Consider the following 26,684-nt stretch of genomic DNA (forward strand, 5'->3'; position numbering starts at 1 on the left):
TCGTATGTGTCACACCGCCTTGTGGGATGCAGGCCTAGTATCTCGGAGGGTGGTTCAGTCACGGTGACTCCTTTGGTTCTAACAATCCCTAGGTTAGGTGGCAATTATAAAAGGGGGAGTTTACGGATATATGAGACTGAGGGCTATGTTGATGCCTGCAAGGTATGAGGCCGCGGAGGAAAGAAGCATACAACGGAGGTCCCGTGCAAACTTGAAAGATGAATTTTACTGAAGGCTTGAAACAATTCTTATGTTTTTCCATAAAACAGTCATGGATAACAAATACAATTTTCCTTAAGCCCTGTGTTAGGCAAAGCTTTTTCTCAGTCCTGGCCTTGGGAGTATGGCAGTAACTTTTCATGTAACTCACTGTGCTACATGAAGGGGGAGGATTTGCTGACCTTAATCGGATCGGAGTATCCGGATAATCTGCAGCTCTGCAGCTCCTTCGCTTGTCTCAGCACTTTGTTGCTGTAAACGCAGGGCACTCCAAGAAAAAGGTGCTTTCTATTACCCGCTTGTCCTTAATAAGGAGCCTCGATTTCCTGCCTCCTCTCACCACCAAGACCGCACGTAACTCCATGTTTTCAGTCTCCCACACCACCTCCAACTGCCACTTATCTTCAAATCAGAAAAACAAGTTGTAATGCCAAACTAAGGCAGAAGAGGGCAGCATAGTACTACAAGTTGTAATACCAAAACAAGGCAGGAGAGGGCAGCATAATAAGTAATTTACCTCCTCCCAAGTCAAAACAGAAAACCGTTGACACAAATGCAATTGTGGCGCCCCTGAGGGTTCAGTCGCCACAGAGGTAATGCACCTCCTCCTGAGGTGTGGTGCCCCACCATTCAGGTAAGGTGGAGACTCATGACCACACTCCAACACCTGCATCCCACACAACATAGTAGTGTAGCAAAGCACCCTTTGGTGGCTCCCTGCTTGGAACACGAAGCGTGCTGGGAGGCGGATAGAGTTAGTTGGCACTAAAAGAGCGGGGAGAGTGTAGGATTTAGTCAGTCTGACAGAGTCAGTGGAAGAGTGAAGATCCCCTGAGTGGGATGGATGAAGGAAGTGCTGCAGCCGACCTCAGTGACCTGGGTCTGCTGGCACAGGAAAGAGACATTGATGGAAAGCCTGACTCTCTCCATAAGAAGGAGGGATTAGTACGGAACATGAGGAGAGGAGGACTTAGGATTAGGGTTAGAGCAGAACCCTTCCTCAAGTTCTCAGCGCAAGGCCGGGGTCCGGTCCCCGAGGTTGTATGGATACTAATGGTCCTGCAGCAGACACCGGAGGAATAGAAGTTGTCACCACTTTATTCCCACACAAGACTTGGGGGCACAACAGCAACGATAGTGAGCCGGGACTTGGTAGCAAGGAGTCCCCGAAGCAGGCTACAGCTGTCTGCCGTACAAGTAGAGTTCATAGGAACATCTGACAGGAGGAACTCCAGTGCAACTCAGTACTGAGAGTACTTCACTATAGGTGCAAAAGGGAGACGTTCAGAAAAGGCACATATGTTGGTGGAGTGTTGGAAAGGAGTGCTTCATCTTGGCTGGAAGTTGGCTGAGTCCCTGACCTGGAGGACACGGCAACGAGGCGGGCACCTGTATGCTCAACAGACTGTGAGTAAAGCTTTGGAACTACATGCCCTGGTGTCCTCCGCTTATTCCTGCGCCAACCCACTCAGCACTGCCACATCTCGGTGCCGGACACTACACGCTCTCCCTTAACACCTATCTTCTTCATCTACTCTACCCTGGGACTACAGCCCTACCTGTGGAGGGCTACACCATCATTGCTGCACCACATCATCTGTCCCAGAGGATCTGTCTGCAGCGTCGGCTTAACATCTTCATTGCCGAACACCACAGGTGGCGTCACGAATCATTCACTTATAAACTTTAAACATCATCATCCACCCTATTCCCCTTTTACAATGGACGCCCAGGGCCACGCACCAGGTCACAGCTACCGTGATATCTCCCATTGAAATCAACGGTCCTGGCTCCGAGTACCTCGCTGCCCTGGGTGAGGGCGATCCACAATCATATATTAGTAATGGTTTTTCTGGTCACTACATATGTATTATAGGAAACAGAACAAAATGTTATGGCAACAAAAACCCCAAAAGAGTCTCAGTGCTGAAGGGGTTAATGCCCCCCCACTCAGTAATGGGGACTCTCCACCACTTACCTCCACCCGCAGAGCCGCACTCCACATATATGGCTGCTCTGTGCGCACAGGACCTGTGATGAGGTCACAGGAGGGGAGGAGTCAGGGGTCACATGATCTCCGGAGTGCAGACACTACATGGAGCCTTCTCCTCAGTCAGTGACCTTCCCGCCATTATTCCCCCTCACTACTGGCACAATTACCCCGCGCCGCTTTTTCTACACAGTGTTATGTGTGGAATGTAACGTGTGATTTCTCTGCTTGGAGACAAATAGACCCCACACATGAGGGAATTATCACCAGTTACCGGATGTCTACTATATGGCGGCATATGATTGTGCTATCGACTCCATACCAGGAGCGAAAATGCCGAAATCTCATTTATTTAACCCCTTCCAGAGTCCGGCTGAGGCTCATATTCGGCATCCACCTCTCCAGTCACCGTGGGGTATTTGTGTTAAAAGGATGGAGGGCTGCGCCTGCGCTTGGATTTTAGAGAGATTAATAAAATCACAGTTCACAATCCCTATCCTTCACCCCTTATACCTGACCTGTTTGACCAATTATCTGGAGATAAATGATTTTACAAACTCAATGTGAGAGGGGCATATAACCTTATATGTATACGCCATGGTGACGAATGGAAGACCGCATTCAATACACCTGAGGGTCATATTGAAAATTTGGTAATGGCATTCGGATAAAGCAATGCTTCGGCACACTCCTTCTCCACTATGGAGTAGTTTTTTCACAGGATGACAACTTTCGGCTGAGATACATTATTGGGTGCTTTTCCCTGTTCACCTCTTGGGACAAGACAGCTCCCAGCCCGACATGTGACATGCCCATCTGGACCACAACTTCCTTGGAGAAATTGGGTGCTACCAGCAATGGCTGTTTACACAGAGCCAGCTTCAGTTCCTGGAAGGCCATCTCAGCTTCAGGAGACCATTTAGCCATAGACGACTTCGTCCCTTTAAGGAGATCCAACAGAGAGGCGGTTACAATAGCAAAGTTCGGGATGAACCGACGGTAGTAACCCACAATGCCCAGAAATGCCCTGACCTGTTTCTTTCAGAGGGGTTGTGACCAGCCCTGGATCGCCTCCACTTTATTTATCTGGGGCTTTATTTCACCCCTGCCGACAACATAGCCAAGTATCTCGCTTCCTCCATTCCCAAGGCACACTTCTTTGAGCTTATGGAAAACCCTGCATTCCGTAGAGTATCAAATACTCCCTGGACCTTGCTCAGATGGCTTCCCCAATTCTGCCTGAAGATTACAATATCGTCCAGGTAGGCCACTGCATACCTCTTGTGGGGAGATAGGATCCGGTCCATGGCTCTCTGGAATGTCGCTGGTGTGCCTTGCAACCCAAACAGCATCCTTTGTATTGAAAACATCCATCTGGTGTTGAGAACCCAGTCTTTTCTTTGGCGCTCTGGGACATGGGAATTTGCCAATACCCTTTTGTGAGGTCAAGGGTAGTAATGCACCGAGCCAGCCATAGCCTCTCAATTAATTAATCGACCCGGGGCATTGGGTAGGCATCGGTCTTAGAAACCTCATTCAGCTTTCGATAGTCATTGCAAAATTGCCATTCCCCATCAGGTTTCGGCACTAGGACTATTGGACTGAACCAGCCACTCTTTGATTCCTCGATGACTCCCAGAGTCAGCATCCACTTCCCCTCCTTGGAGACCACGCTTTGGGAATGCGGTAGGGATTCAAGTTGACCTGGACATGAGGCTCGGTCACGATGTCATGTTCTATGACCTTCATACAACCTGGAAGTTCCGAGAATAGGTCTCTGTTATGCTGTAGCAACTCTCGACACTGCTGCTTCTGCAAGCAAGACAATGTGTCTATCACCTTAACACCCTCTGCACCGACATAAGACCTGGCCAGCAAACAAGGAGCCTCCACGGGTTCTCTGTTCTGCCAACGGTTTGATCAGGTTCATGTGGTATACCTGGCAGGACTTCCGCTTCCCCGGTTGGTGGACTTTATAGTTGACCTCACCAACTTTCTTCACTACCTCATAAGGACCCTGCCAATTGGCCAGGAATTTGGTCTCCACTGTGGGCACCAGCACAAGTACTCGATCCCCTGGGTTGAACTGTCTTACCCTGGCGGACCTATTATACACCCTGGACTGGGCTTCCTGAGCCTTGCGTAAGTGCTCCTTCACAATGGGTATCAAGCTGGCAATCCTCTCTTGCATCTGGGTTACATGCTCTACCATGCCTCTATAGGGGGTGGTTTCAGCCTTCCAGGATTACTTCGCCACATCCAGGAGCCCTCAAGGGTGTCGTCCATAGACCAGTTTGAATAAGGAGAAGGCAGTGGAAGCTTTGGGAATTTCCCGGATGGAGAACAACAGGTAGGAAGCAGACAGTCACAGTCTTGGCCGTCCTTCTTCACTGCTTTTTTCACCATGGCCTTCAAGATTTTATTGAATCGTTCTACCAAGCCATCTGTCTGTGTAGAACTCTGAGGTCTAGAGTTGTATTATTTTTTAGGGCTTTGCACAACTCCTTCATCACCTTTGACATAAACGGGGTTCCTTGGTCCGTCAGGATCTCCTTAGGCAAAATTGTTCTAGAGAAGACATGGACCAGTTCTCGGGTGATACACTAGGCGCTGGAATTTATTTAGTGGAAAAACCTCAGGATATCACGTAGCAGAGTCCAGTATCACCAGGATATACTGATGTCCTCTGGTGGACTTGACCAGGGGTCCCACTAGATCCATGACTATGCAATCAAATAGTACCTCAATAATTGGCAACGGTTCCAAGGGGCTATGGAAATGGGTCACTGGGAATGTCAGCTGGCAGGTGGGACAGGACCTACAGAAATTCACAATATCATGGTGACACCAGGCAAGTAGAACCTCTGGAGGACCAATTCCTGTGTTTTCTCTATGCCCAGGTGACCACCGAACACATGTGTATGTGCCATGCCTAACACTCTGCATCTGTACGGGCCCTGGCACCAGTAACTGCTCAATTACCTTCCCTCTCAGCTTGGTGACCCGATATAGTAATTCCCCATTCACGGCAACATATGGGTAGCGAGTGTCAGCCCCCCGGCTCTTGAGCAACAGCATTAAGTACCGTTACATTCTCAAATGCCACTTTTAGAGTTAAATCCCTGAGTTGGGCAGTCCCAAGGTTTCCCCTGGACATCTCCAGCTCAGGGATGCTGGCCTCAGAGGATGCTGCCTCATCTTCATCGCCATCAAGCACACAAAAAGGAAATTGGTTATCCACCGCCTGCGACGAAGTTTCTTTGGGAGCACTCTGGCTGTTGTCTGGAAAACCTGATGTCCTCCCTTTTCTCCACAAGTCCCAAAACAACACAAAGTCCCCCCTATTATGATAGGGTGCAATACTGTAGGTCCTTAGCCATGCAGACCTCATGGGTCTCGGTGCCACAGTTTGTTTTTATGACCACCCGGGCCACAGGGTAGTCATTCACGTCGCAATGGATACAGTGGTCGCCCAGACTCTTTCCAGGAATCAGCCAATGTGGAATTGTGGCACTCACAAGGGTTACTAAACTTCCTGAATCCAGCAAACCAGTCACTTGCACCCTGTTTACTTTAACGGTGCATGCCTGTGGCCCCTCTCCCACTTGGGGAAGAGCACTGCAGGCCGGATAGGCAAGATACGAGCAGCGCCATCCTGTGCTGCAGTCCATTGGCTCAGTGGTCATGGGACAACTGGTGGCTATGTGGCCAGGGTTATGACACCTCCAACACAGGGACCTTGGGCACTACCTCCAGGACTCTTGGCTGTCCCCAGGTGTGGCTCTAGCTCCCCTCGTTTGGGTGCCAGCCCCACTTTGGGAACCCCAGTATGGAGATGCCCCACTCCCTTGCTTCCCAATGGACCTCTCGACTGCCTGGTTCCTCTCCACCATGCTCACTAGGTCATCGGCATTATGGGGATCTCCCTGGGTAACCCAGGATTGACTGGCCTGGGTAGGGAGTGTATGAGCCTGTCCATAACAACCCTCTCTACCATCCATGCTGGGGAGGAAGATTCAGGTTGTAACCATTTTTGGACCAGGTGCAGGAGATCAAACATTTGGGACTGAGGAGGTTTGTCACTGTGATATGTCCACTCGTGCACCCGTTGCGCCCTGACAGTCAACGTCACTCCAAGGCATGCCAAGATCTCAGCCTTTAACTTGGCATATTCTTTTGCGTCCTGCAATGCCAAGTCATAATACGCCTTCTGCGGTTCACTGGTCAAATATAACGTTAAAACCTAGACCCAATGCTCCGAAGACAATTTATCCCGTTCCGCCACCCTCTCAAAAACAGTCAGGAACGCCTCAACTTTATCACCCGGGGTCATCTTTTTTGCGGCGCTCGTCTTTCCTGGATGGCGGTTGCCAGAAGCTGCATCTGCTGCCGTTGCTCCTGCTGGTTCTGCTGGATTTGCTGTAACAACAGCCTGTTGGTCACTTGCTGTTGCTGCTGCGACTGGACCAAGTGTTTTTCTCAGGTCCCCCATTTTATCTGGTGATGCTTGCTAGCTTGCAACAGCCTTAACCCAGAATATGCGGTATCGGCAGTCACACTGCCTCTTGGGATTCATGCCCATGCCTCTAGCACCAATTATAGGGATCCATACTCACTTGGCTGCAGTTGAGGCGGGCAAAGGAAGCGTTTTTACTTGAAATTCCAAATAAGTTAATTCAAATGGCATAAACTGCTCTGATTAGAAAAAGAAATGAACACTCCTTTTCTGTCGCAACGTAGAAACAAACAGAAAATAACCAGTCCATATATTACTGCGGGTACGCCCACTCAGGTCAGTGTCTTCAGCAACACACAAGGAGGTTTCCACACCTCCAGCCACAGACACTGAATGAGGTAGTTGACCTCCATTTTATTCAGCAAAACACGCCCCAGGGGTGGGGATATGTGAGTGGTCATTTCCACACATCTCTTATGACATCTCATAAAACCCGGCCCTGGAACGGCCCAAGCAATCTTCTCAGCACTATATGTGCTGGAGCATACCTCCGAGCTCACATCACCGCAGCCAACAGCCGCGATCACACATAGAATCATAGAATAGAATCATAGAATGGTAGAGTTGGAAGGGACCTCCTGGGCCATCTGGTCCAACCCCCTGCTCAAAGCAGGATTCGCTAAATCATTCAAGACAGATGTCTGTCCAGCCGCTGTTTGAAGACTTCTATTGAAGGAGAACTCACCACCTCTCGTGGCAGCCTGTTCCACTCATTGATCACTCTATTAGACTTACAGTGGGGCAAAAAAGTATTGAGTCAGTCAGCAATAGTGCAAGTTCCACCACTTAAAAAGATGAGAGGCGTCTGTAATTTACATCATAGGTAGACCTCAACTATGGGAGACAAACTGAGAAAAAAAAATCCAGAAAATCACATTGTCTGTTTTTTTTTTCATTTTATTTGCATATTATGGTGGAAAATAAGTATTTGGTCAGAAACATCTCAATACTTTGTGATATATCCTTTGTTGGCAATGACAGAGGTCAAACGTTTTCTGTAAGTCTTCACAAGGTTGCCACACACTGTTGTTGGTATGTTGGCCCATTCCTCCATGCAGATCTCCTCTAGAGCAGTGATGTTTTTGGCTTTTCGCTTGGCAACACGGACTTTCAACTCCCTCCAAAGGTTTTCTATAGGGTTGAGATCTGGAGACTGGCTAGGCCACTCCAGGACCTTGAAATGCTTCTTACGAAGCCACTCCTTTGTTGCCCTGGCGGTGTGCTTTGGATCATTGTCATGTTGAAAGACCCAGCCACGTTTCATCTTCAATGCCCTTGCTGATGGAAGGAGGTTTGCACTCAAAATCTCACGATACATGGCCCCATTCATTCTTTCATGTACCCGGATCAGTCGTCCTGGCCCCTTTGCAGAGAAACAGCCCCAAAGCATGATGTTTCCACCACCATGCTTTACAGTAGGTATGGTGTTTGATGGATGCAACTCAGTATTCTTTTTCCTCCAAACACGACAAGTTGTGTTTCTACCAAACAGTTCCAGTTTGGTTTCATCAGACCATAGGACATTCTCCCAAAACTCCTCTGGATCATCCAAATGCTCTCTAGCAAACTTCAGATGGGCCCGGACATGTACAGGCTTAAGCAGTGGGACACGTCTGGCACTGCAGGATCTGAGTCCATGGTGGCGAAGTGTGTTACTTATGGTAGGCCTTGTTACATTGGTCCCAGCTCTCTACTGTTCATTCACTAGGTCCCCCCGCGTGGTTCTGGGATTTTTGCTCACCGTTCTTGTGATCATTCTGACCCCACGGGGTGGGATTTTGCGTGGAGCACCAGATCGAGGGAGATTATCAGTGGTCTTGTATGTCTTCCATTTTCTAATTATTGCTCCCACAGTTGATTTCTTCACTCCAAGCTGGTTGGCTATTGCAGATTCAGTCTTCCCAGCCTGGTGCAGGGCTACAATTTTGTTTCTGGTGTCCTTTGACAGCTCTTTGGTCTTCACCATAGTGGAGTTTGGAGTCAGACTGTTTGAGGGTGTGCACAGGTGTCTTTTTATACTGATAACAAGTTTAAACAGGTGCCATTACTACAGGTAATGAGTGGAGGAAAGAGGAGACTCTTAAAGAAGAAGTTACAGGTCTGTGAGAGCCAGAAATCTTGATTGCTTGTTTCTGACCAAATACTTATTTTCCACCATAATATGCAAATAAAATGAAAAAAAAACAAACAATGTGATTTTCTGGATTTTTTTTTCTCAGTTTGTCTCCCATAGTTGAGGTCTACCTATGATGTAAATTACAGACGCCTCTCATCTTTTTAAGTGGTGGAACTTGCACTATTGCTGACTGACTAAATACTTTTTTGCCCTACTGTATCTCCCCTCAAGGACTTGTCTGGCGGCCATCTTACAACATATACACCTATATATAAATATGTGATGGTGAGAGTGTAGTGTCTATGGATATACACCTATATAAAAATATGTGCTGATATTCAAGCAGAAACCAATATTCAGTAAGAAATATGTGTCGGTGGGAGTGTAGTGTCTATAGATATACACTTATAAATAAATATGTGCCGGTGCGAGTGTAGTGTCTACAGATATATATACCGATATATATATAAATATGCACCAATGTTCATACAGAAAAAGAACAAACATTTCCATGCAGGGATTATTTGCTGGTGACGATGTGATACCCACAAATATTTCCCTATGGATAATTGTGGCGCCCCCAGGAGTATGGTCACCACACTGGCTTTGCCTTCCTCCAGGGGAGGGTAATGCCAGGCTTGGAGGCAATAATGGGTCTCTCTCGCAGTCAATCCATACATGCAACACAGTTCCACTCCAGGCCAACAGGGGGGACTCTGAACCAGGATTATGGGGAGGAGTGCTCTCTGAGGGCCAAGAGGAAGGAGTAGTTAGTTAGTCTGCGGAGGGTGAAGTGTGCAGACGTGTAAGGAGAAGCTGGAGGTTGAGCTAGGAAGGAGAGCTCCCTCAGCTTGAGAGCGCAAGAACTGGAGCCTGGTCTCCACGGTTGTATGGATACAAACAGTCCTACAAAAGATACCAGAGGAGTAGGAGGCTGTAAATGCCCTACTCCCATCTAAGACTTGAGGCACAACAGCAGCTTGGATAGAGAGCCGGGACTCAAGTGTGAGGAGTCCCCGAGATAGGTTACAGCTGCCATGCAAGTAAGGTTCTTGGGAACATCTGACAGGAGGAACTCCAGAGTAACTAATCACTGGAGTGCTTCACATCACAAGGCGCTAGGAAGGAGACTGCACAGCCCGTGTGTGAGAGAGAATCCCTGAGTTGCTTCCAGGCTAGCCTGCTCCATTACCATCTGTAATCAGGACCCTGGACAGCAGTTATCAAGTAAAGGTACAGAAATTGCACCCTGCTGTGTCTCGTCTGCTTCCTACCCTGTCGGCACTGCTACATCCCTGTGTCAACCACATCTACACTGCCCTGGGACTACAGCTTCACCTGTGGGGAGCTTTTACACCATTGCTGCACTATACCATCCGTCCCAGTGGATCTGCATGTAGCGTCGGCCTAACACCTCACTTGCCGAACACCACAGGTGGCGTCACGAACTATCCATATAAACCACATTCATAACCACCATTGATTTGGGCACCCAGGGCCACGGACCGGGTCACCACTGCTGTGACACATCCCCCTGACACCGGCCCGGTACCGAGCACCCCGCTGCCCTGGGAGGGCGACCCATAATTAAAACATAATTTAAGCCAAACAGATATAATCATACAGAAAATAGATTGTGAGGTTGTTATTTGCAAGGGAATAGACTCAGCTTATGATGCTGACTGATAAAAAATCATAGATAATAATAAATACATAAAAAGTTGAGATGGGCGGACCCCTGGATGTTCAGATCTGTTGAGTTTGACTGAAGAGTTAAAGGAATAAAACCCTGACCTCATTCACTTGAATGGGGGGCCCGAACATCCAGTGTTCATGACAGTGTGCATGACAGCATAGCAAACACTGTTTCTGATTTTATCACCAGTCAGATAAGAGCATGAGCCCACAGTTATTAAAGGTTTACCTCCGGTCACCAGCATCAGCTGGTGGGACTACTATTCCAGTCCGCTTATGCCTGCTGTCCCAAATAGCAGTGAGAGCAGGCAGCGGCAGATGAGAGTATTCATCACCCAGCACCTGCGCTCTAAAGAAATAATGAAAATAATAATAAAAAACAGTGTGGAGTCCCCTCTGTTTTTGACAACCAGCCAGGCTAAAGCAGACAGCTGGGGGATGATATTCTCCAACTAGTAAGGGGACAGCCTAAAAATAACAGCTTGCTGCTACCCAGAGAAGCAGATGCGCCAATTCTGACTCTTTTGCCCAGCTCTTCCAACTTTCCCTGTGGCTGTGGCAAGTGGGGTTCATATTTGTGGGGTTTTTAATGTCCAGGTGATATCAAGCCTATGGCTTAGTAATGGAGAGGGGTCTAAATAAACACACATCAAGTATAAAGTCATTTATTTGAAATAACAAATTTTTTTTTTTTTATTTAAAAATAACAAACACAGTTATACTCACCTAACACCCATTCCAGCCATCGTTTCCTGTAAAAAACATAAAATAATAAACAGCAAAAATACTCACCTAACGCCCAATTCCACTAAAGCCAACGTCTCCTATAAAAAAAAACAAAAATAAAAAACAACAATATCCCTCACCTGTCTGACTTTCTCTCCCACTCCGTAATCCATGTCTGGGGATAAACAGATTTCAACCTGAACCAGTGCCAAGATATGACCGTTTAGGTTGGGAACCACTGGGGAATTGGCTGCTGCGAGTGCAGGATCAGTGACTTGCAGTGGCATCATTAAGGTTACCACATGTCACTGAGGCTGTGTTCCCAGCCATGCCAATGAAGTGCTGTGACCTCACTGGGATCACCACTCGCACAGTCTCACGGTACAGCGGTTAGTTCACCAGTAGAAATTTTTTGTCAACTCACCGCTGCACAGTGAGACTTTCTATAATCGTGCTAGCAGTGGTCACCATAGTTCAGGGGCCCGCTCAATGCAATTCATTCTTTCTTGCTTCTCAGCATAAACGGTCGCATGATGCCACCATTCATGCTGAAGAGCACATGGTGTACAGATAGATTACGGCATGGGACACTATGGATTCCAGCCATCCCTCCATCCAGCCACTCCTCATCCATCCACCTCTCATCCATCCATCTCTCATCCAGCTATCCATCCAGTCATACCTCCATCTGTCCCTCATTCATCTATCCATCATCCATCCATCAATCCGTTATCCCTCATCCGTAATCCATCCATCCCTCATCATCCATCCCTCAACTATCCATCCTTCAACCATCCATCCAGCCATTCATCCATCCCTCATCCATTCATCCATCCATCCATCTATCCCTCATCCATCCAGTTAGCCATTCCTCCTTCCCATGCAGACTCGATGAACAGCGGTAATCTCGATGTCACCGCTAGCCATTGATGCTGCACTCGCAGCAACACATTCTCCCAGTGGCTCTCAGCCTGGACGGGCATATCTTGGCACCATCCAGGTTGAAAACTGTTTATCCCCAGACATGGATTACGACAAGGGACAAGACGATGGACAAGTGAGGGATATGGTTGTTTTTTTATTTTTGTTTTATTACAAGAGACCAAAGCTTCAATGGAATGGGCGCTAGGTGAGTATAAGTGTATTTATTATTTTTAAATAAAAAGTGTGTTTTGTTTTTATTTCAAATAAAAGACTTTATTCTGGCTATGTCTTTATTTACCAGGTAACTATAGGACTAGTAATGGATAGGTGCCTTATAGATACCTCTCCATTACTAATCTGTGGATGTGATGTCACTAGACAATAGAGAGGTGACATCAACCCTACAAATATGAACCCCACTTGCCACCGCCACAGAGTAAGTGGAAAGAGCCAGACAAAGCGCCATAATTGGCGCATCTAATAGATGTGCCTTTTCTGGGCTGCTGCGGGCTGGTATTTTCAGGCTGGGGGCGCAATATCCATGGCTCCTTACCAGCCTGAGAATAGCAGCCTCCAGATGTCAGCTTTAGGTAGGCTGGTTTTCATAAATGGGGAGGATCCAAACCCGTTTTTTTTTTTATTTTATTTATTTAAATTATTTAAAAAACAGCATGGGGACCCATCTATTCTTGACAACCAACCTTGCTGAAGCTGACAGCTGAGGGTTGCAGCCCCCAGCTGTCAGTTTTGTCTGGCTGGTTATCAAACATACAGGGGAACCCAGGCCTTTTTTTTAAATTATTTATTTAGAGCACAGACGCTGGCTTTACCGCTGATCAGAAGAAGTGTTTGCCACTCTGTCATGTGCATAACAGCGCGACAAACACCTGGTGTTCAGGAGGAACGCCGAACTTTACTTTATGGGTTCGCCCATCTCAAATTATAAAAATATTATAAATAACCAAATAAAAACTAGTATTAAATGGGATGTTAAAAATGTTCAATATTTAATAAATATTTAGTAATTTTTTAAATAAACTGTCATTTCATTGAGCCATTGTGGTCTCATAGAAATAGTATTCAGCTTCTAGATCCAAAAGATCATATGCCGCCATAGAGTAGAGGTCCGGTAACTGAGGCCCTGATCATGTGACCCCTGACTCCTCCCCTCCTGTGACCTCATCACAGGTCCTGTGCGCACAGAGCAGCCATATATGTGGAGTGCGGCTCTGTGGGTGGAGGCTCCACACCAGGACTGTAGCAGGTAAAGACCCCAATATCCACAGGTGTCCCTTCTAATTGGGGGGAAACTATCACCTCTAATAATCCTCGGACAGTTCTGACAAACACGGGAAAGTGCCCCTTTATGGAGGTGACAGAAAGTCTGTTTAGTCTCTTTAGCTTCATAGTATCAGCTCTAATCCAATGGTGAGAGAGCGATTTACCCTGAAGAGTCACAGATTGTGGGGTTGGTATAAAATGTTATATTTAGGGGGTTCTGTGTTGTCTCCTTATAAGAATCACAATGGTTTTGTTCCTTTTCCGCTGATTGATACAAACGACCCAACTATGAAACACGAGAACCAAGGAAACCTGTATTACTCTCATAGTACGGGGCCTCTTACTTGGCCCCATATACAGTATAATGTTTTTCATGTTATATTTGGAAGCCAACGGTAAAGTGCCTCCAAAAAACATCATAGCCAGAGAAAAAAATCACTGTACATGGAGACTTTGGGATCAGATAATTTCTGTTCTTGGTGTTTGTGGAAACAAAGAAGCTTTTATAAAAGCCTCAAACTTCTGTGTGTGACTCAGAGCTGAGATCTAACGTGATAGAAGATGACAGAGCGGGGAAGACGGGAAACATTCATGTAGACGGCCGGTGGGGATGGAGTCCGTGACGGACTCTGGCCAAATATGTTTCTAGAGCAGTAGTAGAAGATGAAGATGTCGTCCTCATCATGAAGTAGTTATTTCTCCTGTCCCGTGTAATGAATATCTCCTGCAGTATTGCTAATGCCGATTCCAGTGTCGGTAATGAGACGAGAATTAGCGTTATGGAAGATGAGTCTATGAGGAACGTATTCAGCTGCCGACTCCGAGGAAGAAACTGCTTGTTGTCTGTGGCCTAAATATATAGGTTTTATTAGTAGATGTCAGGGAAGAACGCAGAATGTTGTAAAATAATAAAAATACCATTGCTGCTAGATTCCCCGCCAATCTCTATATTTCCTGGTCAGTCCCAATGAATTTGTGATTCCTACAGACAATCAGTTGCCGAATCAGTGAGTAACATAGCCAGTGATTGGGAGCATGAAGGAGATGTCCAAGTCAGCAATTCAACTTGTGTTCCAGTCACTACAAGACTAGAGAATACAACATTTCAACATCTACACATTCTATCTCCTGATATGTTTCATTATCTCCAGTAATTGTATTATTACACATAATTTTTATGATATTACATCGGCTCATCTTCTCATTCAGGTCTCTACAATATCGGATCCTCTAAGTGAAGATCTTCTATATAAGAGAATTTTTCTGAATTACCCCTCAAGGATGGATATGGACAGAGACAAGATGGCGGAGGGGATATTACACCTCACCCTAGAGATCCTCTTCCGGCTTACTGGAGAGGTGAGAGATTCTGATGACGTCACATTACATCATTCTTATCTATGGGAATAACAGATGGACAGAACTGGAGAGGTGAGGACTCTGGAAATGTCTGTAGTGAGGTTTATTAATGTGTCTCTCCATAACCAGGACTACACAGTAGTGAAGAAGACCTCTAGTGAGCGCTGTCAGGACCCTGTGTCTGAGGGATGGGGAAGACCCCTGAGCCCAATCACGGGGCCTCCACTTCTCCCACTGATACATGAGGACATCAATCACCAGAAGATCCTAGAATTCACCTACAAGATGCTTGAGCTGCTGACTGGAGAGGTGACACCGCTGGGAATGCTGGGACATTATACAGTAACACTATGAAGGGATTGGAGATGACGGTATCATTGTATGTGTCAGGTTCCTATAAGGTGTCAGGATGTTGCCGTCTATTTCTCCATGGAGGAGTGGGAGTATTTAGAAGGACATAAAGATGTGTACAAGGATGTCATGATGGAGGTTTCTCAACCCCTCACATCATCAGGTAATAGACAGGACTAAATACACACAGCCTATAATTATCTGTATGTAGAGAATGAATTCAGTCCCTGTATGTGTTTCCTGCAGATCTATTCAGTAAGAGGACAACACCAGAGAGGTGTCCCCGTCCACTTCTTCCACAGGATTGTAAACAAGAAGATCCCAATGTTCCTCAGGATCATCAGGTAGATGGAGAGAAGGTGTCAGGAGATCTCCCCTATGATGTGTAGACGGCTGTGAAGGTCTTGTGCTCAGTCTTGTTTTATCCACCAGTATTATATGTTTTATGCTTGTGTAATGAGAACGGTGGAGATGGCAGGATTAGAGCTGATCATAGATGTGACTTCTCCATCTGTCTGTGACTTTTACAATATTTGTTTCAGGGTGAAGATCTGACACATATTAATACAACAGAGACATATGTGAGGGGTGATGAGCGGTGTAAAGAGGAGATTCCTACATATGACTACCCAGGTGAGTAGTAACCACTAAATGCATTGATGTTACAGATTCTTCTCAGTCACCGTTGTAGTCCGGCCGTTTCACAAACCTTTTGATCACCATTTTGCCGCAAGAGCATAACATTCTTTTTCATCCAAAAATGTTCAAATAACTTTGTATCATTGTGAAAGCCCTTTTACAACCTGGTGGATCCAACTAACCCTGAAATTTTAAAATGCTGAGTCTTACCTGTCCAGAACTACAAAACTAAATGACAGCTTATGTAGAATGTGCTGACAAGTTAGAAAATCATTTGGAAGAAAAGTATTAAGATGTGTCTGTAAGAGAAAGTGGAGGGTAATGATGCTGTTGGCTTCCTAGATCCCTGAGATCTTATTGGATGAATCTACCTTCTCTCCCTTCTGTGCTGCTGAATGTCTCATATGGTCCCTACAAGACCAGGTCCAGTCTTTCTGGCCAAACTTTGCTTTTATGACCGACAACATTAAATGTGCAGTGAGGTCCAAGTGTGAATTTCTGTACAAGAACAACAGAGTTTCCCTTTATTCTGACTTTTCAATCTCTTTTAAAATTGACTACAAACAGGATTTTGATAAACTACATAAAATACATTACACCTGAGCCATGATATATCTCTAAGCTGTGCGTGGCTGATGGCTGTAATATACAGGGTGGGCCATTTATATGGATACACCTAAATAAAATGGGAATGGTGACAGTTTTCTTGCGTAGGGTGTCTTGCATTGAAATCTGCTGCAATGGTCCAGGTACTGCGTTCACCAGACATCAACACAATTTCTATCCGCTCCTCACGTGTTAAACTCTGTGACATGTCAGTGGCTGTAAACAAAGAGAAACTTGTAAATAACTCAAGAAAGAATAAAGTTATGTTAAAACCAAGCTCACCATTGTTTTTCTTGTGAAATTCACGATAAGTTTGATGACACATGACCCTCTTCCCATTGGAAAAAATAAAGTTGGATCCAAAATGGCCGACTTCAAAATGGCCACCATGGTCACCACCCATCTCGAAAACTCGAAAAACTTTCCCCCTCTCATATACTAATGTGCCACAGACAGAAAGTAGATATCACCAACCATTCCCATTTTATTTAGGTGTATCCATATAAATGGCCCACTCTGTAGGAGATGTGTTGGCATGGCTCAAGCCCTGGTTTCATGGATTCACTCCACGTCATAAATTCCATTGTTTTCTATCATAAGTAATTCAGATTACTGCACAATCTCTCTTCAAATGGGAGCACTAATACTAATCTTCAGGTCAGTACTCATAGTAGCTCTAATGGTCCACCATAAATAAGCACAACTCCAGTTTAATGTTGGAGTTCTGCCCCAAACATACGCTCTTGTTGAGAATGTGACAGTCTTTTTTTCTGTATGATAATTTGACTGTGGTGGGATTATCCTGCGTCACTTATGTGAGTCTGTAACTCACTAGTAGTCTAAAAAAAAGGTCTCCATTACCTCTTCCATATGCCTTAGATCTAAATTTCAGACACCTCAATTCTGCACTATTATACACAGTTCTCTTTAATTGTCTAATATTTCTTCTTGAAACTCATCTGACAGAAAATATTGGCCCTTACGATAGTTTAAGTAGTTTAGATTGCTAAGAGCCACCGGACCACAGAGAGGTTTCACCACTAGCTACTCATTTATGACTGATGAAGATTGTTGAGTTTGATCATTTCAGTAGATGTGTTATTGTCTATACTCAGTTTTACTCTACACTACGTAGCGCCCAAAATATTCTGATTTAACCTCTTCCCCCAGAAAGTTTTGTGTTCCTACCAGGCCCCATTTTTCAGATCTGACATGCGTCACTTTATGTGGTGATAACTTTGGAATTCCTCACAAAGGAGAATAGGAAACAAATGGACATTAGAAAATAATTTGTAACTTATCTTGAATCTGACAATACCTAGAATACCAGAGAAAACAAAAAGCAAAACACTCAAATATCCTGAACTAAAAAGTAAAAAATATACTGCAAATAATGCATAAAGGTAGTAATAATAATAAGGGTATTTAGTAAACATAATTTTGATCAAAATAATGCATAAGCCATCCCGCCACGTCATGGCAACCCTTGTGGGACAGTCCTACTCTAGTATTTAAAACCTTTTCACTTGCCAAGTGACGTGAATGTGAATAAGGATCGAGCGGCTGAACCACTAGTAACAGCTTAGGCCAGACTGGATGGCTTTCCCAGCTCATAAAAAGGGCGGTCACACCCATATATGCACTGAATGCACAATGAAATGAATAAAAAACAAATCTGAACTGAGAAAAGTAAGTTAATGTGTATGCACAATGTAAGTGCATATTAACACATGACCATTAACCAGAGAAAACAAAAAGCAAAGAACACAAATATCCTGAACTAAAAAGTAAAAAATATACTGCAAATAATGCATAAATGTAATAATAATAATAAGGGTCTTAACTGCTGTTCTGTGGTGTAAGATGGCAAAAAGAATATTCATGTATCCGGGTCAGAACCAGGAGGGTAGAGAAAATACAAAATCAGAAGACGCAAGAGTAGTCAGTAAACGGTCCACGGTCACAACAGGAAACAAATACACAAGCCGAGACCTGAGCATAGAGGACTGAACCAGAGGAAGCCAACGCTGTATCTCGCAGATTCCGGCAATATGCTTCAAGCTTTAGAAGGATGTGGTGCTCTCCAATTGACTGAAGAAAATAGCAGATTACTTCAGCTGGACAGCACACACACTCATACTGCCAGACAGTGCGGTACTATTGATCTCAGGCACCCTAATCTTATTGGCTGGACAGACCCTGTGCCTCCCAGGGCTTCTGGTTCCCAGGTGTCCTCCATCACTAGTGCCACCTGCAAAATGAATAAGGCGGCTCCTGGTGACAAAGGCAGACGTCACAGGAGCAGATCCCAGTATAGATGGTACATACCAATTGCAGAAGTTTTAATATGACATAATGGCAGAATACCAGAGTAATAGCAATCCAGATAAAGTTACTCCTTTTGGAAATTAATTCACTGAGGGTTATAATCTATAGCAGTTGTTACTTTTTTGATTCCAAGCCACTTTCCATAAAATTGCACTTAGGGGATGTTGGAGAGTGAAAATTGCAAATATATAATTATATTAATCAACACATAATGTCCAGATTGTGCTCCAGGAGACACACATACTGTAAATTAAGTAGGTTCTTCTCACTTTAGTAATGCCAAATACACTGATGCTAAATGCAGTTTGGGCACATAGCAAGGCTTAGAAGAGAGGGGGAGTTTTGACTTTCGGAGAATGGATATTGCTGGATAGGCTTATGGAAGCCATGTTGGTTTTCAAGAGCCTTTGGGACACTAATAATGTGGGAACCTCTCCTTTTTCCACTGACAGATGATGGACCTGAGTGGGGGCTTGTTTTGGATGGATGAGTAGAAGTTTTTATTGGTATTATTTTCGCCTACATAACATTGTTTGGTGGCTTTTTATTCCATATTTGGGAGGCAGAATGAACACCACGCTCTACTGGCTCATCCTAAGAGGTTTTCTATTAGACTGTGAACTGTCATTGTCTTGGTGAATAATTCAATATTTTTACATACAGTAATTTGCCATTTTTAAGAACATTTTAATGTACAAAAATATATACATTTCAAGGATAGTTTATTAAAAAATTATAATTGTTTTTATTCTTGGCAGGTGACTGTACCAGGAGATCAGATGGACAGCTGACATCTTCAGTTTTTAAATCGGATGATCTAAAGATCCCACAGGATACAATTGAAGTGAGTTCCATTACTCCAGATATACCATCATCCCTTCACTGCAAAGACCTATCATCTGATCCATTGAAACATGTCCTGTCTTCTGATTCATTACTGACTATTAAGGAAAATCAAAATCGCGAAATAATCATTAAAAAACAAAAAGCAAAGCAGCCATTTTCACATTCAGAATGTGGAAATAGTTGTTCACTCAAAAAGTCTTTTTTTAAACATCAGAAAGTTCAGACAGAGGAGAATAGATTTTATTGTTCCAAGTGTGGGAAATGTTTTAACCTGAAATCACAACTTGTTAGTCACCAGAGAACTCACACAGGGGAGAAACCTTTTTCATGTTCAGAATGTGGGAAATGTTTTAAATGGAAAACAAATCTTGATAGCCTCCAGAGAACCCACAGACAAGAGAAGTGTTTTTCGTGTTCAGAATGTGGGAAATATTTTAACAAGAAAGTGAATCTTAATAGCCACCAGAGAACTCACACAGGGGAGAAGCCTTTTTCATGTTTAGAATGTGGGAAATGTTTTTCAGATAAATCAACTCTTACTAAACATCAGAGAACCCACACAGGGGAGAAGCCATTTTCATGTTCAGATTGTGGGAAATGTTTTTCACAGAAATCAACTCTTACTAAACATCAGAGAATCCACACAGGGGAGAAGCCTTTTTCATGTTCAGAATGTGGAAAATCTTTTAACCAGAAATGGATTCTTGTTAGACATCAAAGATCTCACACAGGCGAGAAGCTGGTTTAATGTTCAGAATGTGGGAAATGTTTTATACACAAATCATATCTTAAAGCACATCAGAAAACTAACATCAAGGAGAAACTTGTTTTAGGATGTGGGAGATTTTTTTACGGTAACTCAAAATCACATCTTGTTAGACACCAGAGCAGTCACACTAAGAAGAAGCCTTTTTCGTGTTCAGAATGTGGGAAACGGTTTAACGAGAGAGCGCATATTGATAGCCACCGGAAAACCCACACATTGGAGAATGCCACAACTGCACCCAGCTGGTCGCTACAGATTAGAAAGACCATAGCTTCACAACTAAAAACACCATCTCGGACCTAAATCCCTACTAGGCCATTGCAGGGTTTCTCCTACCACCTGAGGAACCAGAGGGAAAGCTGCAACACACTGTCAACAAGGGGAATTGAAAGTGCAAAGTAAGATATAAAAAAAACTAAAACGCATTCATACAGGGCAAAGAAGGTAAGCTAAGTAGATCCAAAAGTAAAAGGAACAAGTATAAGCTCTCAGAAGCCTAACAGTAGTAGAAGGAAAAGGTGCTGGGAGGGAAATCAGACAGACAAACTGCAAGAATGAAACTGGATTTTACCAAGCAGGGTAAACCACTTAGCTGAAGGGCTGAAACTCCTGAATACGCATTCACCAAGAGGTATAGCCAGCAAGGAAATGCAGTGAAGGAAAGGGTGAACATATAAAATCCTACTCAGAATGTGATAGGGTAAACCACAACGGGAAAATGATAGTTGGAGAGGAGCAAACCTAGAAAGGAAAGCAAAAACAACAGAAACCATCATTATTTCAAGAGGCAATAAAAGCAGACAGAAGAACCAACCATTCAGCAACAGGTCATATGATTGAATCTCCAAATCAAGCTATGACAGTATCCACACTTCTACGAGAGGCCACCGGACCCTCAGAAACCCCGGACGTCACTGATGGAACTCATCAAGTGATTCATAGATACATAGGTTAAATAAAGACCTAGGTTCATTAAATTCAACCGTTCTCCACCAAATTTTAATTTTTTTTGTCACTACATTTTCTACCAACATGCCTATCAACATATAGAGCATATATAAATAACTATAAGGGTATGTGATGATGATGATCCAGAACAGGCAGCGCTTTGGACGAAGTGCATGCTTGCTCTCCAAAGCGCTGCCAGCTATTGAACACAGGTCAGTCTGCATGTGTTCACTGAATTTGCGTCTCCGTAAGAGAAATTGACATGCTACGATCTGGAGAGACGCGTTGCATATCCGTCTCTGCCAGTGAGCAACCGGCTTCTCCGGACACATATTGGGCATGGGATATCTTGAAATCCTATCCACTATGCTGTAACAGCTGGAGGCTGCGGGTTGGACGCTGCACAAGTATTCAATGTCGAACCGGCAGCATTTACTGATCGTTTGTACATACCCTAATAGACACACCAAAGACATGGATACCTTCCAAAGAAAAAGAGTGTATAGAGTCTGAAAAAAAGTCTTAAACTACATTAAAGATTAAACAATTAACGTTATATATAAAATTCAACAGAAAGATGCACTGGAGGACCACCTGCTGTGTTATATAACTACATGCAGACCAACAAGGAATAATATAGAATATGGTAAAAATAAAATATGTAGATATATGCAAACGCTACCTCATTAGCTGAAATATTTGCATAGTGCAAAAAAATGCGTTAAATATTAATCCTGATTGCATAATGATAACCGGAGAGCAATAAGAAATCTTACGTTTTCTGCAAACTGATTTTATGATTGGACCTGATGTCCTTTATAAACATTTGCCTGGTGCAAAAAAATATATATATATATATATATATAATATAATATATAAAGCTCAATGTGTGTGTGTGGGTGTGTATGTATGTATGTATGCATGTATGTATGTCCGGGATTGGCATCCGCACCGTCGCAGCTACAGCCACAAAATTTTGCACAGTCACACGTCTGCACCCCGAGAGCGTCATAGGCTATGTTGTGAGGTGAAATTTTAACCCTGCGTGTTCCAATTCACCAAACAATTTTGCCCCTATCTACATAATGGGAAAAAGTGTATGTATGTATTGGCATCTGCACCGTCGTAGCTACAGCCACAAAATTTCACGCAGTCACACGTCAACTGATTTTATGATTGGACCTGATGTCCTTCATAAACATTTGCCTGGTGCACTTAAACAACAGAATATAACTCCAAGTAAATCAAACTTCTGTGAAATCAAACTGTCCACTTAGGAAGCAACACTGTTTGACAATCAATTTCACATGCTGTTGTGCAAATGGAATGAACAACAGATGGAAATTATTGGCAATTATCAAGACACACTGAATAAAGGAGTGGTTCTGCGGGTAGGGACCATAGACCACATTTCAGTACCAATGCTTTCTGGCTGATGTTTTGGTCACTTTTGAATGTTGGTTGTGCTTTCACACTTGTGGTAGCATGACATGGACTCTACAACCCACACAAGTGGCTCAAGTAGTGCAGCTCATCCAGGATGGCACATCAATGCGAGCTGTGGCAAGAAGGTTTGTTGTGTCTGTCAGCATAGTGGCCAGAGGCTGGAGGTGCTACCAAGAGACAGGCCAGTACACCAGGAGACGTGGAGGGGGCCGTAGGAGAGCAACAACCCGCAGCAGGACCGCTACCTCAGCCTTTGTGCAAGGAGGAACAGGAGGAGCACTGCCAGAAACCGAGTCCATGTGAATGGTCTGAGTGCCCAACGTCCATTGATGGGGGTTGTGCTCACAGCCCAAAACTGTGCAGGACGCTTGTCATTTGCCACAGAACACCAGGATTGGCAAATTCGCCACTGGCGCCCTGTGCTCTTCACAGATGAAAGCAGGTTCACACTGAGCACATGTGACAGAGTCTGGAGATGCCATGGAGAGCGATCTGCTGCCTGCAGCTTCCTTCAGCATGACCAATTTGGCAGTGGGTCAGTAATGGTGTTGGGTGGCATTTCTTTAGAGGGCCGTACAGTCCTCCTTGTGCTTGCCAGAGGTAGCCTTACTGCCATTAGGTACCGATATGACATCCTCAGACTCCTTGTGAGACCATATGCTGGTGTGGTTGGCCTTGGGTTCCTCCTAATGCAGGACAATGACAGACCTCATGTGGCTGGAGTGTGTCAGCAGTTCCTGCAAGATGAAGGCATTGAAGCTACGGACTGGCCCGCCCGTTCCCCACACCTGAATCCGATTGAACACATCTGGGACATCATGTCTCGCACCATCCACCAACGTCACATTGCACCACAGACTGTCCAGGAGTTGGCGGATGCTTTAGTCCAGGTCTGGGAGGAGATCCCTCAGGAGACCATGCACCGCCTCATCAGGAGCATGCCCAGGTGTTGTAGGGAGGTCATACAGGCACGTGGAGGCCACACACACTACTGAGCATCATTTTCTTGTCTAGAGGCATTTCCATTGAAGTTGGATCAGTCTTTAATTTGATTTTCCACTGTGCAATGAATAAAGATTTGCAACTGGAATATTTTATTCAGTGATAGCTAGGATGTGGTATTTTAGCATTCCCTTTTTTTTTGAGCAGTGTATATATATCTAGTTTAACTGAGCTAATGGTGCTGTTTGCTTAAATGATAATGAAATGGCAGTGAATTAACTTACATATTGTGCATACTAGAGTGATTCTGTGGTCCTGGTGCCCCAACTTATGTTACACCCTTCTGCTTCATCAGGGGGCGTATCTATAATTTACCCTTCTGGCTTTTGACCTCGACCTCCTTGTCTGTCCTGACTCACGGCTAGTCCGTGAGAAGTGACTCGGTGTCCCTCTAGCTTCTGAATAACCTTTTAAAAATGTAGATCCTAAAGTTGGATCCCATGATGTTGCCTTACAAGTGATTAATTGAGGGGTAACAATACATTGGGATCACATCTCTCTTTATGCACCCCAAAGTTGTGTTTCCTTTTGCAGTTGCTGATTGAGTACTGCTGCACTGCTAACCTGTAACTTGAATACCGAAGTCCTTCTCCTGTTCTGTAGTCCTGAGTATGCTCCCAATTAATGTACATGCAACAATAGGATTACTCTGTCCTAGGTGCATTATTCTACATTTATTAACATTAAATCTCATCAACCATTCAGACATCTTAACAAGATTGTTTTGTAATATTGTACTGTCCACGTCAGTTTTTAATAACCTACATAGTTTAGTGTCGTCAACAAAGACTCTTACCCCTGAGGAAGCTACATTGCTGTGGCATAATGTGTTGGGTCAGTGACTCTCTCCATTCTCCCACTTCATGTTAAGCGTTGCATTCCTTGTGGTTCATATGAATAATTTATATTCAACATTCAGGACAATTACACGATTGGCCTAGGATTAATGGATGAAGCTACAGCTGTTACCACTAAAAGGCCGGTTATTGGAGAACTAACAGTAAGTGTATGGTATATACTCCTCTGATTCCAACGCTTGGGGTATCTATATATCTATAATATAATGTTAGGAGCGTCACTCTGGCCGAAGCCTTTATAGACTGTGCGACGCGCCTGCGCAGTCTGGACCCCACAGAGTTACGCATCCAGGGATGAGGATTGTGGCCCAGGAGATCGCGATTTGCGTAAGCACTGAACACATACTGCAATCTCTGGCACAACAACTTACCTATCCAGTACTGCCTCTGGGTCTCTTCGGGCCGGAGGCCAGGACATGAATACTCTGTCGGAAATGGCGCATGCTATAGTGCACTTCAGGCGTCATTTTGTTGGTGGGCGGAAATTATTGAAATAATATAAGGCTAGGAGTGCCACATGACAGGATTCGGGCGCATGATGGGAGCACATGACAGGATGACGGCACAGGAAGAGTAGCACATGACAAGATGGAGGCACACAAAATAGGATGAGGGCGCAGGATGAGGGCTGCACATGAGAGGAAAGCGGCGCAGGATGGAGCCGCATATGACAGGATGAGGGTGCAAGATGGTAGCAGCACATGACAAGATTAGGGCGTAGGATGGAAGCAGCACATACCAGGAAGGAGACCATATACCAATATAAATGCTCGCCACCCGGGCCTAGAAAGGGTTCAATAGCAAATATATATATACTGTATATACAGTATATATAAATATACTGTCTTTTTCGGATTATAAGACGCACTTTTTTCCCCAAAATTTGGGGGGGTGTCCAGCGGTGCTGCTGCAGATGTCTCCGGTGCTGCTAGGGCTCTGCTGACATTTTGTGAAAAGCAAGAGCCCCGGCAGTTCCATGGTTTCTTGTGGGGTAGACTCCGGGAAAATGGCCGCCGGGGGCAGCGCATGCACTGATGGAGATCTCAGCACCAAGATCCCAAGAGATAAGATCTCAGCACTGAGATCTCATCTCCCGAGATCTTGGTGCCGAGATCTCCATCTGCGCATGTTTTTAAAAATATGAACAAAATAAAAAAATATAAAAGTTCAAATCACCCCCCTTTCGCCCCATTCAAAATAAAACAATAAAAATAAAATCAGACATACACATATTAAGCTGGCTTCACACAACAAAAATACTCACCTAACGCCCAATTCCACTAAAGCCAACGTCTCCTATAAAAAAAAACAAAAAAACAACAATATCCCTCACCTGTCCGACTTTCTCTCCCACTCCGTAATCCATGTCTGGGGATAAACAGATTTCAACTTGGACAGTGCCAAGATATGACCATATAGGCTGGGAACCACTGGGGAATTGGCTGCTGCGAGCGCAGGATCAGTGACTAGCAGTGGCATCATTGAGGTTAATGGGGGGGGGAAGCCAGCACTGCTTAAGGTTAGAACACATAAATTGAAGTGCATATGCACATAATATCCAGCTGTATTCAAAAATGAGATATTTAGCAAAAAAATTGATCAATTCAATTGAGCCACCCCGCCGCGCCAAGGCAATCTCATGTGGGGGGTCCTACTCTATATTTATAATAAATACTGTGCCATTACGGCCTCCTAAGAGCATGACCACATCAAGTGCAATCTGTACCTGAACATTGCTGGATCGCTCCCATGAAGCCACATGAAGCAAGTGCAGATGAAGGCCAACCAGGTCTGAACACAGACATATCAGGATTGACCTCCACACATTGCCCAACCAGCAAACATAGATGAAGGGCGATGTTGGCCCAGACACAGGTGCACAATTAAATAAAGCTTGGGGCAGGGCGGGGCTGTCGTGTGTGTGCACAGCAGCCTAGATCCATCATAATGAACACAGAAAAATTTGAAGCGGACATAGCCAAGTGTGCACGGCAGCAGTGGTGGTGAGCCACAAACCAACAACAAGAAAATAGGGGGGGAAGCCAGCACTGCTTAAGGTTATTCTCTAT

General features: G+C 44.6%; 1 protein-coding gene and 1 pseudogene across 1 annotated transcript in view; one reads left to right on the forward strand and one right to left on the reverse strand.

The window, feature by feature from the left end:
• The window catches only part of LOC141047277 (uncharacterized), a 1,035,999-nt gene that overhangs the window by 883,559 nt on the left and 125,756 nt on the right, over positions 1–26,684 (reverse strand). The window lies entirely within an intron of this gene.
• Positions 13,370–21,344, forward strand: LOC141047314 (uncharacterized; annotated as a pseudogene).

The sequence above is a fragment of the Dendrobates tinctorius genome, unplaced genomic scaffold, assembly GCF_039654945.1.
Source record: "Dendrobates tinctorius isolate UK_male_01 unplaced genomic scaffold, ASM3965494v1 ptg000126l, whole genome shotgun sequence".
In the NCBI taxonomy this organism is placed as follows: Eukaryota; Metazoa; Chordata; class Amphibia; order Anura; family Dendrobatidae; genus Dendrobates; species Dendrobates tinctorius.